The sequence below is a fragment of the Notolepis coatsorum genome, assembly GCF_963971535.1.
Source record: "Notolepis coatsorum genome assembly, chromosome: 17".
Taxonomy (NCBI): domain Eukaryota; kingdom Metazoa; phylum Chordata; class Actinopteri; order Aulopiformes; family Paralepididae; genus Notolepis; species Notolepis coatsorum.
The window spans coordinates 24,545,119-24,559,598 of NC_140181.1; positions in this window are offsets into that span (position 1 = coordinate 24,545,119).

The following is a 14,480-nucleotide window of genomic DNA, read 5'->3' on the forward strand; positions in this document are numbered from 1 at the left end:
CTGATCTATAATAAACCTCCCATTGCACATCTTGCATCTATCACCTCTTCCATCTATTAAACTGCAAATTGGCAACAAGCACCCGTTGATATTTACCAGGAATTCCAAATCGGCAGCTTATATTCTTTCACGACATGTCAGTACCTACTCAGCTATAGCTGAAGACAAAGGTGTCAAGTTATCACATGTTGGACCATGAGAGGTTTGACCTATTAATGACATCACACATGCACCTCCTCTCAACCTCCACTCAACTCCAACTCACACATAAGACTAAAATAAATTATTTTAAATAAAAGATGTTTGCCTAGAGGTCTGGTTGACACTATTATCTATTCTACCTTTAACTGTCTTGGACACAAGCTCACCAAAAGACAATTCCAAGACTCTTGTTTTCTTCTGCTCAACCTGTGTTTACTTTTAGATTCATAGTCATAGTCGGTGTGAACAGTCCAGCTGAGGTTTGTTTATTAGTCGGTGTGAACAGTCCAGCTAAGGGTTGTTTATTAGTGAGTGTGAATAGTCCAGCTAATGGTTGATTAGTGAGTGTGAATAGTCCAGCTAATGGTTGTTTATTAGTGAGTGTGAATAGTCCAGCTAATGTTGTTTATTAGTGAGTGTGATGAATAGTCCAGCTAATGGTTGTTTATTAGTGAGTGTGAATAGTCCAGGGCCCTGTTCCTCGTACCTGGCTAACTGAGTTAGCCGGATAATTTTCAGGTTAACTTGACATAAACTAGACTTTTCGGTTCCCCGACGCGCGTTTGTCTAAATCACTATGGTAACAGATCAAAAAGTTTGAACCTGATCCAGCGCAGAGTTTAGTTCAGTTAGCTGGATAAACATGCCCTCGCAAAGAAATACCAGCTCCTTTCCTCACAGATTCTTTTGAAATGTAAAATAATAGACCTAAAATGCTGATAATAAATCATATTCAGCCTATGGATTTACTTTGTCCTAAATAATGCACGTCATACGGCGCTTGCGAGTCGCGACACACACTATGTGGTTATTTTAATAACGGTGCATTGCAAATGTGAATCCCGTTGGGATATTTTTAATGAATGAAACCTATCTGGCGTTTGGCTCTGATTCGTTTCATATTCTCCGCTGTGGATGTATTTGCTTAACGGAGCGCCCGGATTGTGTTTCATTCAAGCATAAATTGAAGCGTCTTTATGCGTGGATTGTGGATGTGAATTACGACGAATCTGAATCTGTGGATTGTTGAATTGTATCACTGTCACTCACACGTTATTGTGATATTGTAACTGGGATTAAAATGTCTGAGGAGATGCGCTGTTTGATGGATTTGATGACGTGGACGTGACTTGAGAAAAGTGAATGAGCAATTGCAAGCCTTTGACGTTTTGATGAATGAATTTGAGAAAATGCATTTATCTGTTCAAGCACTGTTATCTGATGATGAACAAGAGGGTGATGAACATGACTGGTGTCACTGGTATAAACCAAAGGTTAATCAATTCAATGCATGTATGGATGATTATATAGTACATGATACCTAAGCGCATACAGTACAGATATCCTCATAAGTATTTATTAATTCGTATAAATTAGATACTCTTTGGGCTTGTTTTTATCTACTTATTCTGAAAGAGTTGAACAAATTATTTTCGCTAGTAAGATCTCATTTGATTATGCATTCTATTAAGCCTACTGCCAGCAGGCACATTTAAAGAAATATAATCTGATTGATTGGGGTAATGAGCAGGCATGCAGTCGTGCACAAACGCGGTTAAACGCTGTTTAGGTAGGTCACTGAGGCAGAAGTGCACACGGATGTGCACGTGCGCACACAAAAATGCGTTCACAATTGTCACTGGACTCGTCGCGCTGGCCGGCACTTATCACCTAGACTTTGCATAATAATAGGATACCGATAGCATAACAACGAGAAGAGCTGGTGGGGGGTTGCTTGATCTGTGGTCGACTGGAAGGATGAGACATTAAGGGGCATGTTACACACAGTGTTTTTGTGCTCGTTTTTATACGTTTTTGAATACGTTTCATGTCCCTTTTACACAGAAATGCGTTTTTTGGCGTTTTTTGGTGGATACGTTGTGGCCCTAGCTGAAACGCTAAATTGTGTTTGCGTTTTTGAGCAACGCCAAAAACTCGCCGACAACAGTCGTGTAGCCTTCACGGAGCCGTTGTTGCGAAAGCGCCCATGCGCAGTAGATACCATCTGCGTGCCCTTCCGGTGACAACAGTGTGTGCGTGTGTGGGTGTGTGTGTGTGTTTGGGACATAGCTCCGTGTCCCAAATAGCTGCAGCTACCATGTGTTGTCAAGTTATTGTTATAAGGACCCCAGTCCAAGCTACAACAGTCTGCATTCCCTTAACAATTGTTTGTATTGAGCCGTATTGTATTGTACCCATTATGCAATATGTTAAATAAAGTTTACATTCATTCATTCTGCTAGCATTACCACTGGCTAGCTATCAGACCCTGTTAGCTCAAAGCTCCTCTTTCAACTTAACAAGCATTAAACAAAATGGCCCAGTCATCTATTCACCTTTGTTTAATACACACAGCGTTGTCTCTAATGTTATCTAACTACTGATAGCTCCCGATATCATCAGTTTGGTGCTGGCTAACTAGCGTGAGCTAACGTTAGCTTCTAGCCACAATGCTATACTGTTAGAATGGCATATTCCATTGACGTTAGCATGCAGCTAACAATGTAGCTACCGATCTTTTTTTAGACTAAACTATCCGCTCTTGGTGGTCACTTGTGTTGATGTTAGTTTTGTTTCATCAACAAATGACAGGCAGAACACACAGTGAATGTATCCGTTTTGTTTATTGCACTTTTATTAGACTTTGCTGAAAAAGAAGTGCTGCACTGGGTAAATAGGCAAAAGATGGTGGCGCCCATAGGCGCCCGCCTTGTTGACATTTGCTTTGCAGGCACATTCAAGTTCTGATTGGTTGAAATTGCCTTCATGTTTGCCACCTACTGCCACCTACTGCTTTGGCAGTGTACTACATCAGTGTGCTCAGGTGACAAAAACGAAAGTGTGACTCGAGGCTGCCACGTTGCGGCGAAACTCATCTGACAATGAAACGAAAATGAAACGAAAGGTGTAACCGGCGCTTAAGTTGTGCTTCAGTCTCTGAAGGAAACTGTCCTTCTGTAAACTAACTCTAAGTTACATTGTTAATTTAGTTTGTATTTACTTTTCTAGTTTAAGTTAATTCAATTAAAGAAATTGTAACTACAATTACATTAAAAACATTTATGCATAATAATCATCTGTTCTGTGCGCAACCGAGGGAACATGTATGCGCGTGCGCGGGAGCGCGCGTGCACGTGGTGTTTGGGCAATTCCCATATTACGACTGCACTGGTAATGAGGGACTTAAAATTAGCCTATAGATATGCATTTAACTTGTCGGCGAGGCTATTGAGCGGTACTGTATTGTACCCATTCTGCAATCTGTTAATAAAGTTTTCAATCAATCAATGCCATTAGAAAATCAGGATTTCTGCGATCGACACCTACTGTCTTTTCAGGTGAGGCGGCCGTGCGCAATTATCCTGAGTATCAAGTCTGGTTCGAATGAACAAGAGTGAATCAGCGTTCGAGGAACAGGGAAAGCCTGGTTTCAAACATCGGGTTAATTTAATCTGGTTAATGGGACTTTTGATCGACTTAGTTGAACCAGGTACAGGGAATAGGGCCCAGCTAATGGTTGTTTATTAGTGAGTGTGAATAGAATGGTTGTTTATTAGTGAGTGTGAATAGAATGGTTGTTTATTAGTGAGTGTGAATAGTCCAGCTAATGGTTGTTTATTAGTGAGTGTGAATATAATGGTTGTTTATTAGTGTGTGTGAATAGAATGGTTGTTTATTAGTGAGTGTGAATAGAATGGTTGTTTATTAGTGAGTGTGAATAGTCCAGCTAATGGTTGTTTATTAGTGAGTGTGAATAGAATGGTTGTTTATTAGTGAGTGTGAATAGTCCAGCTAATGGTTGTTTATTAGTGAGTGTGAATAGAATGGTTGTTTATTAGTGAGTGTGAATAGTCCAGCTAATGGTTGTTTATTAGTGAGTGTGAATAGAATGGTTGTTTATTAGTGTGTGTGAATAGTCCAGCTAATGGTTGTTTATTAGTGAGTGTGAATAGTCCAGCTAATGGTTGTTTATTAGTGAGTGTGAATAGTCCAGCTAATGGTTGTTTATTAGTGAGTGTTAATTAGAATGGTTGTTTATTAGTGAGTGTGAATAGAATGGTTGTTTATTAGTGTGTGTGAATATAATGGTTGTTTATTAGTGTGTGTGGATAGTCCAGCTAATGGTTGTTTATTAGTGTGTGTGAATAGAATGGTTGTTTATTAGTGAGTGTGAATAGAATGGTTGTTTATTAGTGAGTGTGAATAGTCCAGCTAATGGTTGTTTATTAGTGAGTGTGAATAGTCCAGCTAATGGTTGTTTATTAGTGAGTGTGAATAGTCCAGCTAAGGGTTGTTTATTAGTGAGTGTGAATAGTCCAGCTAAGGGTTGTTTATTAGTGAGTGTGATGAATAGTCCAGCTAATGGTTGTTTATTAGTGAGTGTGAATAGTCCAGCTAATGGTTGTTTATTAGTGAGTGTGAATAGTCCAGCTAAGGGTTGTTTATTAGTGAGTGTGAATAGTCCAGCTAAGGGTTGTTTATTAGTGAGTGTGAATAGTCCAGCTACGGGTTGTTTATTAGTGAGTGTGATGAATAGTCCAGCTAATGGTTGTTTATTAGTGAGTGTGAATAGTCCAGCTAATGGTTGTTTATTAGTGAGTGTGAATAGAATGGTTGTTTATTAGTGTGTGTGAATAGAATGGTTGTTTATTAGTGAGTGTGAATAGAATGGTTGTTTATTAGTGAGTGTGAATAGTCCAGCTAATGGTTGTTTATTAGTGAGTGTGAATAGAATGGTTGTTTATTAGTGAGTGTGAATAGTTCAGCTAATGGTTGTTTATTAGTGAGTGTGAATAGAATGGTTGTTTATTAGTGTGTGTGAATAGTCCAGCTAATGGTTGTTTATTAGTGAGTGTGAATAGAATGGTTGTTTATTAGTGTGTGTGAATAGAATGGTTGTTTATTAGTGAGTGTGAATAGAATGGTTGTTTATTAGTGAGTGTGAATAGTCCAGCTAATGGTTGTTTATTAGTGAGTGTGAATAGAATGGTTGTTTATTAGTGAGTGTGAATAGTCCAGCTAATGGTTGTTTATTAGTGAGTGTGAATAGAATGGTTGTTTATTAGTGAGTGTGAATAGTCCAGCTAATGGTTGTTTATTAGTGAGTGTGAATAGAATGGTTGTTTATTAGTGTGTGTGAATAGTCCAGCTAATGGTTGTTTATTAGTGAGTGTGAATAGTCCAGCTAATGGTTGTTTATTAGTGAGTGTGAATAGTCCAGCTAATGGTTGTTTATTAGTGAGTGTTAATTAGAATGGTTGTTTATTAGTGAGTGTGAATAGAATGGTTGTTTATTAGTGTGTGTGAATATAATGGTTGTTTATTAGTGTGTGTGGATAGTCCAGCTAATGGTTGTTTATTAGTGTGTGTGTGAATAGAATGGTTGTTTATTAGTGAGTGTGAATAGAATGGTTGTTTATTAGTGAGTGTGAATAGTCCAGCTAATGGTTGTTTATTAGTGAGTGTGAATAGTCCAGCTAATGGTTGTTTATTAGTGAGTGTGAATAGTCCAGCTAAGGGTTGTTTATTAGTGAGTGTGAATAGTCCAGCTAAGGGTTGTTTATTAGTGAGTGTGATGAATAGTCCAGCTAATGGTTGTTTATTAGTGAGTGTGAATAGTCCAGCTAATGGTTGTTTATTAGTGAGTGTGAATAGTCCAGCTAAGGGTTGTTTATTAGTGAGTGTGAATAGTCCAGCTAAGGGTTGTTTATTAGTGAGTGTGAATAGTCCAGCTACGGGTTGTTTATTAGTGAGTGTGATGAATAGTCCAGCTAATGGTTGTTTATTAGTGAGTGTGAATAGTCCAGCTAATGGTTGTTTATTAGTGAGTGTGAATAGAATGGTTGTTTATTAGTGTGTGTGAATAGAATGGTTGTTTATTAGTGAGTGTGAATAGAATGGTTGTTTATTAGTGAGTGTGAATAGTCCAGCTAATGATTGTTTATTAGTGAGTGTGAATAGAATGGTTGTTTATTAGTGAGTGTGAATAGTTCAGCTAATGGTTGTTTATTAGTGAGTGTGAATATAATGGTTGTTTATTAGTGTGTGTGAATAGTCCAGCTAATGGTTGTTTATTAGTGAGTGTGAATAGTCCAGCTAATGGTTGTTTATTAGTGAGTGTTAATTAGAATGGTTGTTTATTAGTGAGTGTGAATAGAATGGTTGTTTATTAGTGTGTGTGAATAGAATGGTTGTTTATTAGTGTGTGTGGATAGTCCAGCTAATGGTTGTTTATTAGTGAGTGTGAATAGAATGGTTGTTTATTAGTGTGTGTGGATAGTCCAGCTAATGGTTGTTTATTAGTGAGTGTGAATAGTCCAGCTAAGGGTTGTTTATTAGTGAGTGTGATGAATAGTCCAGCTAATGGTTGTTTATTAGTGAGTGTGAATAGTCCAGCTAATGGTTGTTTATTAGTGAGTGTGAATAGTCCAGCTAAGGGTTGTTTATTAGTGAGTGTGAATAGTCCAGCTAAGGGTTGTTTATTAGTGAGTGTGAATAGTCCAGCTAAGGGTTGTTTATTAGTGAGTGTGAATAGTCCAGCTAAGGGTTGTTTATTAGTGAGTGTGAATAGTCCAGCTAAGGGTTGTTTATTAGTGAGTGTGAATAGTCCAGCTAATGGTTATTTATTAGTGAGTGTGATGAATAGTATAGCTAATGGTTGTTTATTAGTGAGTATGAATAGTCCAACTAAGGGTTGTTTATTAGTGAGTGTGAATAGTCCAGCTAAGGGTTGTTTATTAGTGAGTGTGAATAGTCCAGCTAATGGTTATTTATTAGTGAGTGTGATGAATAGTATAGCTAATGGTTGTTTATTAGTGAGTGTGAATAGTCCAGCTAGTCTGTATTTGATTTTGTGTTTGTTAGATTCTAGTGCATAATGTCAGTCCACCACTCTGTCAGTAGCGGTTATTGTTTTTGAACTGGTTGTTCCTGGGTTCATTAACCCTTGTGGGGTGTTTGGGTCTGTGGGACCCGTTTTCCATGTTTACTAAAACATTTATATTACATACAGTATGTGGTGTTCTTTTCTTGGAAAGTGTGGAAATTGTAGGTGAAAACAAGTAATTATGGTAAAAATGAAACAAAAAAGTTCACTGTCTGCCTCTCCACCATGTTTTATATTTTTTAAGATAAACATTATTTATTCTATTCATATCTTGACTATAATGTATAATCGTGTTACAGACATCACATTTTAATATCACAAAAAAACAAATAGCACTTTCATTGATAAATGTGGTCTAGCAGAGGTAAACATATGTACTGTATATGCTGTCCAGATTGCTTGTAATAAAGTAATAAACTTGAGATAAAATGAACATCTGTTGAGTCTTTTTACATGAATTGTTATGGCTTCATTGTTTTAAAATCCCAATAATATTGTGGGTCCTGTGAACATTGGGTGAGTAACAAAAACGCCAACACCACACAAGGGTTAAAGGAGAACACCACACAAGGGTTAAAGGAAAACACCATACAAGGGTTAAAGGAAAACACCATACAAGGGTTAAAGGAGACCAAATGGTTGGTCATTTTAAAGATTTGTCCAAAGGATGCTAATGTATTGAGGTTCAAGGTACATTGCAGGATGTTCCACATGTCTGGGAAGCTAAAAGCAGTTCACCCAAGTTCAGTGCAAACTCTGTTTTCACTGCACCCAGTTTTCATGAAATACACACAAGGAGGCCAGCTACCTCAAAGTTCCAAGTGACAAATCAGTAGGTAACACGAACCACTACAATCAATTCATAAGACTCAGAAATACCAAAATAATCACTGCAAATTGTGGACACGTAGCACACAACTGGACACTGGGGGAGTTATCCTTAACCTATGCCTGCAGAGATGGTCAATAGTAGATACCACAATACTTTTAAGATTAGTGGTTGATTAGAGCAGCAGCTTGACATCTGAAAGAGAACCAGACTAATAAAATGTAATGTCTTCCCTTTACATTACAGATCAGGTGTTGGGGCAGTGGTGGCGGAGCCCAATAGCAGATCATTGTCCTTGTACCTAGGTTAGATGGAATAACACTGAGACGATCAGGAGCAGGATCCGCAGGGTTGATATCCGGGCCGGTGATGAGCTGACGACTCTCAGCTGGGCTGATTGTTGCCAGATCACAGCGTGGGGAAGATGGCGTCGGAAGCTGCCCATATAAGGGCGTGGAAGCAGGCGGAGAGATGGAGGCTCTCGCCGTGATTGTGACATCAGGTCACTTATTAAAAGATCAAACAACACAGGAGTCTGTAGAACATAGGCCATGCATATATACCTTCCTATCATGTGACTTGTAGCCCATCAGGGTTGCTTTTATTCTGCAGCTCTCAGTTGTTTCACAAAAAACAATACAGTACATGAATGAAAGAAATCACATTTTAAAACATAAAAGCAATAAAACATAAAAACCCATTTTTTTTAGATTGATTACCTTTCAATTGATTAGCTTTCTAAATTAGTTCTCAGCTTTCACCTCAACACCAAACAGGGCAAATTTACTCCTGTAACAAACAATTGCATTGTTGATAGGGCGGCTACGTGGCGTAGTGGGCAAGGCGCTCGCCACGAAAAGCTGGAGACGCTGGGCTCGTCAGTTCGAGCCCAGCGCTCCACATTTGCTTTCAGTTTAGCTGGTCGTCCGTACTAATACACATTGGCCGTATTAGGGAGTGGGAAACTGATGGGTGGGGATCGGGCGTTGTGGACAGCGACTCCCACAGGTCGGTTGGTGCGCCTGCGCAGTAGAATCAGGAAGTGTCGGGGGCAGCGTGAGCCTCCCACGCGTTACTCCTCGCCACTGAGAGATCGAGCTGCGCAGGTGAAAAGATGCGACTGCTGTTACCTCAAGTACCGGAGGGGACTTGTGCTATGTATGACTTAGTCCACATTGCAGCCGGCTTGTGGGAGGCAAGAAACAGCGTCCGTGACAGGGGAGGGTCAATTGGATGATACGAAATTGGGATGGGAGAAAATATAGAAAAATGTGAGAAAATGTGGATAAAAAAAAATTGCATTGTTGAATCAAATCAAATGTATTTGTAAAGCCTGCAATCACAGTACTATTAATGTCCCCTTGGGCTGGACAAGTCTTCTTTAAACAAGTCAATAAGAAACATCACAATAAATCAAGAACAGAAAACCCATCATGAAATCCAAAACAACATTCCCAGACATACACCAGCGAAGGTAAGGAAAAACTCACTAAAAACCTAGCAATAGGAAAAAAGCACCACAGGCAATGTGGAGGAGAGAAACCTTAGAATGGCCATTCAAGGGGAGATCCCCCTTGGATGTCGTGATAGTGTTGCTATGGATGATCGATGGGTGGAGAATAAAACAGGCTAAATAGTTGGTATGTATGAACATATACGTGTAATAAAACACAAATATGTACATGCAATAGCAACTGGGGTACATATACGAAAACGTTTGAAAAATTAAAAAAGAATAGAGCTAAGAACAGCAACAACAAGAGAGAAAGCATAGGGAGACGAGCGCTAGTGGGAAAATAGGATAACGGCTAAATGTCAAGGCTCGGAGCTCAAAATATCAGAGTCATATTCCGTTTGCACATGAGTATATATTCCGTTCCGATCCATTTGACGTATGGGGGCGACATAGAGAGGATCACATCAACTTGGCCATCACCACGGGGCATCCACCACCTTGGTCATCACCACGAGACATCCACTCACAGAGAGACAGGGAGACGGGGACAGGCATTAAGACAGTTTGTGTGTCTGTGATGGGCGGACATAGCAATAGATACATATAGTACCTAAGCTTATATGTGAATAGATAGAATATAATATGAATTGAAGCATTTAAACTCCTGTAACAAACTATTGCATTGTTGAAGCATCTAAACTCCTGTAACAAACAATTGCATTGTTGAAGCATTTAACACTATAAATCTACTAGGGTTTGATGATTTTCTACTAACTTGCACCTTTTGTTGCAAGCACCAACACTCCACTCTTCCAGCACCAATTTCTGAACAATGGGACAAAGGACCTTCCATTACTGCCCTACCCCCATCTCTGTTCTCTATTAGGTCCTGCAAGGTCCTAGTGTCCTCCCGCTCTCAAACAATAAGTGAAAACACTCCTCTGCCTGAGAGATCTCTGTACTTGAGTCCACATTCACAGGACAATGCTGGGTGTCCTTTGGAAGAGAGACAACTTAGTATAGAGAGTGAGAAAGGGGGCAGGAGTAAAGGTCATATAGTAAGTGTTCCGCATCATCAGAAATCTGCGATGTTGAACATAAAAATAAAAAATGTAAATGTGTAATATAAAAATGACTAAAAAATCATACTGGCTAGCAGCGTAACTAGTAAGAGTAGGTAAGGGATATGTACACATATATATAGATATAGTATCTACAGATATGTAAAAAGGATTATATGCAAATATATACAGACAGATAAATATATATATGGTAAGTATAAATATATGTGGTATATACAGCATTATTGTACATGCCATTATACAGAGTTATATGGGTTATATGCAGGTGTATAAATATGTATATAGAAAGGATTATATGTAGGTATATTCAGACAGATATGGATATATATGCTGTAATATAAATATATAAATAATATATATACGGTATATACAGCATTGTTGTGCATGCTATCATACAGTTGTAGACAGTGAAAGCAGTAGGTAGGTATAAATTGAGTATTGGCAACAGAGTTCAAAGTCGTACATGGATGGGTAACAGAGCCTAGGATATAGGCAATGGAGTCGGAGGGGGGGGGACTGTCACCTTAGCACAGAGTTCAGGGAGATGACAGCTGAGGGAAAGAAGCTGTTCCTGAGTCTGCTTGACTTGGAGCTGAGGTTCCTGTAGTGTCTGCTGGAGGGGAGGAGGGCAAACAGTCCATGATTGGGATGAGAGTCATCCATGACAATGCTGCGTGCCTTCCTCCTCAGACACCGTTTGGGATGGATACTCAAGTGCAGGGTATGATGTACTGGTTGTGCGTTGGGCGGTTTTCACCACCTTCTGCAGTGCTTTCCAGGCTGAGGCAGTGCAGTTGCCGTACCAGACCATCCGTGAGTGATGCAGTTGGTGAGTATGCTTTCTATGGCGCATCAGTAAAGGGTCACCAGAATCTGAGGAGACAGGTGAGCTTCTCTCAGTCTCCTCAAGAAGAAGAGGCCCTGGTGAGCCTTCTTGACCAAGAGAGGTCTTCTGAAATATGGACTCCCAGGACATGGACTGGCACATAGAAGAGAGGTTAGAGGATATTAGTTACACTTCTGAGCCTTTATTACCACTTCAGAATTGTCAAAAATAAAAGATAATATATTTTTTTAAATCATGCCATAAGACCACCTTAGGACCTCAAGACCTTTAACATTTGGGAAATGTTCATACCTGTCTGGATCCAGACCATGAATGGCTCATCATGCCTACTTCTGCCTACCTTAAGTGAAACAGAATGCAAATTCAGTCTGATTATCAGGCAAGATTCATACTGTGATTTGCTATCAATAACTTTGGTGCCAGGTGGGGTATCAGGTCAGGTGCTATAGGGTACCAGATGGATCAGGGTCAGTGTTGCCAAGGCTGGCCAGTGTAGGCCATTGTGGACTGCCCCGTTCCACAAACCTGTGCACAGTCAGGTATATGTGTGGCTTCTACGGTCGATTGCTCAAGCTTCAAAACTTCAAGGAGGCGTTAGCGCATGTCAAGAGCATTCTGGCAGACACTCTACACTTCAAACTGCATTTTGCTCCAGCAGATGACCCTTGTGATGTGGAGGCATCATGAGAGGCCCATGGCATGCTTCTCAAACAGCTCACAACTCTCATTTAACACTCCCAAAAACACTTTATTTCAGTGTACAATAAATCGGATCTTCATCGGGTTATAAAGATGTGTTAAAAAATGCATACATATACTGTATATGTACACATGGGCAATCAGCCCCACATGGTGATAGGGTGTATGAGGGATGGAGTGATATAGAAGATGAGCCAATGTTGATGTTTTCTGTTTTGTTGTCCTGTTACCTTTACTTAATCTTCCGAATTTAACATTTGCAGATTTACTATTGAAGTTAAGTTGTGAAAGAAGGTCTATGTCATTTAGAATGTTTAGAAAGAGATCGACTGATATATATAATATATACATTTTTTTTATTGAAAATGTTATTTAATACTAGTTTAATACTAGTGTCTAAAGATATGATGTCTTAGGATCACTTCACATATGATACTGAAAACGATGACATGTGTATGTATAGGCATTTTAAACATGTCTTTATGGCCTAATTCATATCTTATTCAGATCAAAACATTGTATTCTGAAATCAAATAAAAATTGGGAGCGTTAAGCAATATTTGTGAGCTCTTCTTCATGATATGAACTCCTGTGTTTAGCGTTAAGCAAGAATTGTGAGCTCTTCTTCATGATATGAACTCCTGTGTTTCACAGTTTGGCTCAGCGACAAAGAAAGAGGGACTTTTTTTTTAAACTTTCTTTGGGAAGTGGTCATTCATGACTTCCTGTTTCACTGTGATATTACACAGCTCTACAAAGAGAAAAGTGCTGATTAAAGGGGATTCACATTGCAAGAAACAAATATTTTGTTTTATTTAACACATTTTACAAGATTGTATTAACCTGTAGCCTGATATTTTGATTTTTAGACCTATTTTATATGCTCACGCAGAACCTGTGGATTTACTATAAACCCACATTCATGCTGTTTTCTGCCCATTCAAAGTATTTTTATAATAACATCTGAGGTCTTGGGTTGCTGATGCTGCACAGTTAGTACAGCGACTCCAAGAACACTGAGAGCAGCTGGTAGACAGGCAGCAGGTAAAGGAGACCCAAGTGCAGAACACTGAGAGCAGCTGGTAGACAGGCAGCAGGTAAAGGGGACCCAAGTGCAGAACACAGAGAGCAGCAGGTAGACAGGCAGCAGGTAAAGGGGACCCAAGTGCAGAACACAGGGAGCAGCTGGTAGACAGGCAGAAGGTACAGGGGACCCAAGTGCAGAACACAGAGAGCAGCAGGTAGACAGGCAGAAGGTAAAGGGGACCCAAGTGCAGAACACAGGGAGCAGCAGGTAGACAGGCAGAAGGTAAAGGGGACCCAAGTGCAGAACACAGGGAGCAGCAGGTAGACAGGCAGAAGGTAAAGGGGACCCAAGTGCAGAACACAGAGAGCAGCAGGTAGACAGGCAGAAGGTAAAGGGGACCCAAGTGCAGAACACAGGGAGCAGCAGGTAGACAGGCAGAAGGTAAAGGGGACCCAAGTGCAGAACACAGAGAGCAGCAGGTAGACAGGCAGAAGGTAAAGGGGACCCAAGTGCAGAACACAGAGAGCAGCAGGTAGACAGGCAGAAGGTAAAGGGGACCCAAGTGCAGAACACAAAGAGCAGCTGGTAGACAGGCAGAAGGTACAGGGGACCCAAGTGCAGAACACAGAGAGCAGCTGGTAGACGGGCAGAAGGTAAAACATAGTAATTGGTGTGTTTATTGCATTTACATTTACATTTTATCCAAAGCGACTTACAAGTTCTGTACGACAAGTCAGGAGGAAGGGTACGACTCTTACAGCTGAGTAACAATGTTCATCAAACAGTGCTGAAACTTGGGTGCTGCAGTGATGAGTGCATAGTAGTAAAGACATATTACATATTAGTATAGTAGGAAGAGTGCATGATAGTATAAGACAGTAAGAATGTTACTGTGTTTTTTTTAATTTATTTATTGTGTGTTTTTAGTCGGCCGCGAAAGATTGATCGGATTTCGGCTGTCCTAACTGTGGTGGGAAGTTCATTCCACCATTGTGGAGCGAGGAGCGAGAATAGGCGACTTCTCTTATGATGACCCTCCCGGAGCTCGGATAGGAGTAGGTCTGAGGTGGCCAGAGGATGTAAAGCGGAGGGGTCTTGAGGGTGTGTAGTTAGAGACCATTGACCGGAGGTAGGCGGGAGCGGTTCCCTTCGTCGCGCGATATGCCAGGTCGAGGGCCTCGAAGTGAATTTGTGCGGCGATGGGGAGCCAGTGCAGGTCCCTAAGAAGCCGGGTTACATGGGCCGACTTTAGTAGGTTGGAGATCAGATGGGCGGCTGCGTTCTGAATGATTTGAAGCCGGGGCTTGGTGGCGGTGGTCGGTAGACCAGCAAGCAGTGCATTGCAGTAGTCGAGGTCGAGACATTGATTGATTGATTGATTGATTGATTGAAAACTTTATTACCAGATTGCAGAATGGGTACAATACAGTACAGCTCAATACAAACAACTGCT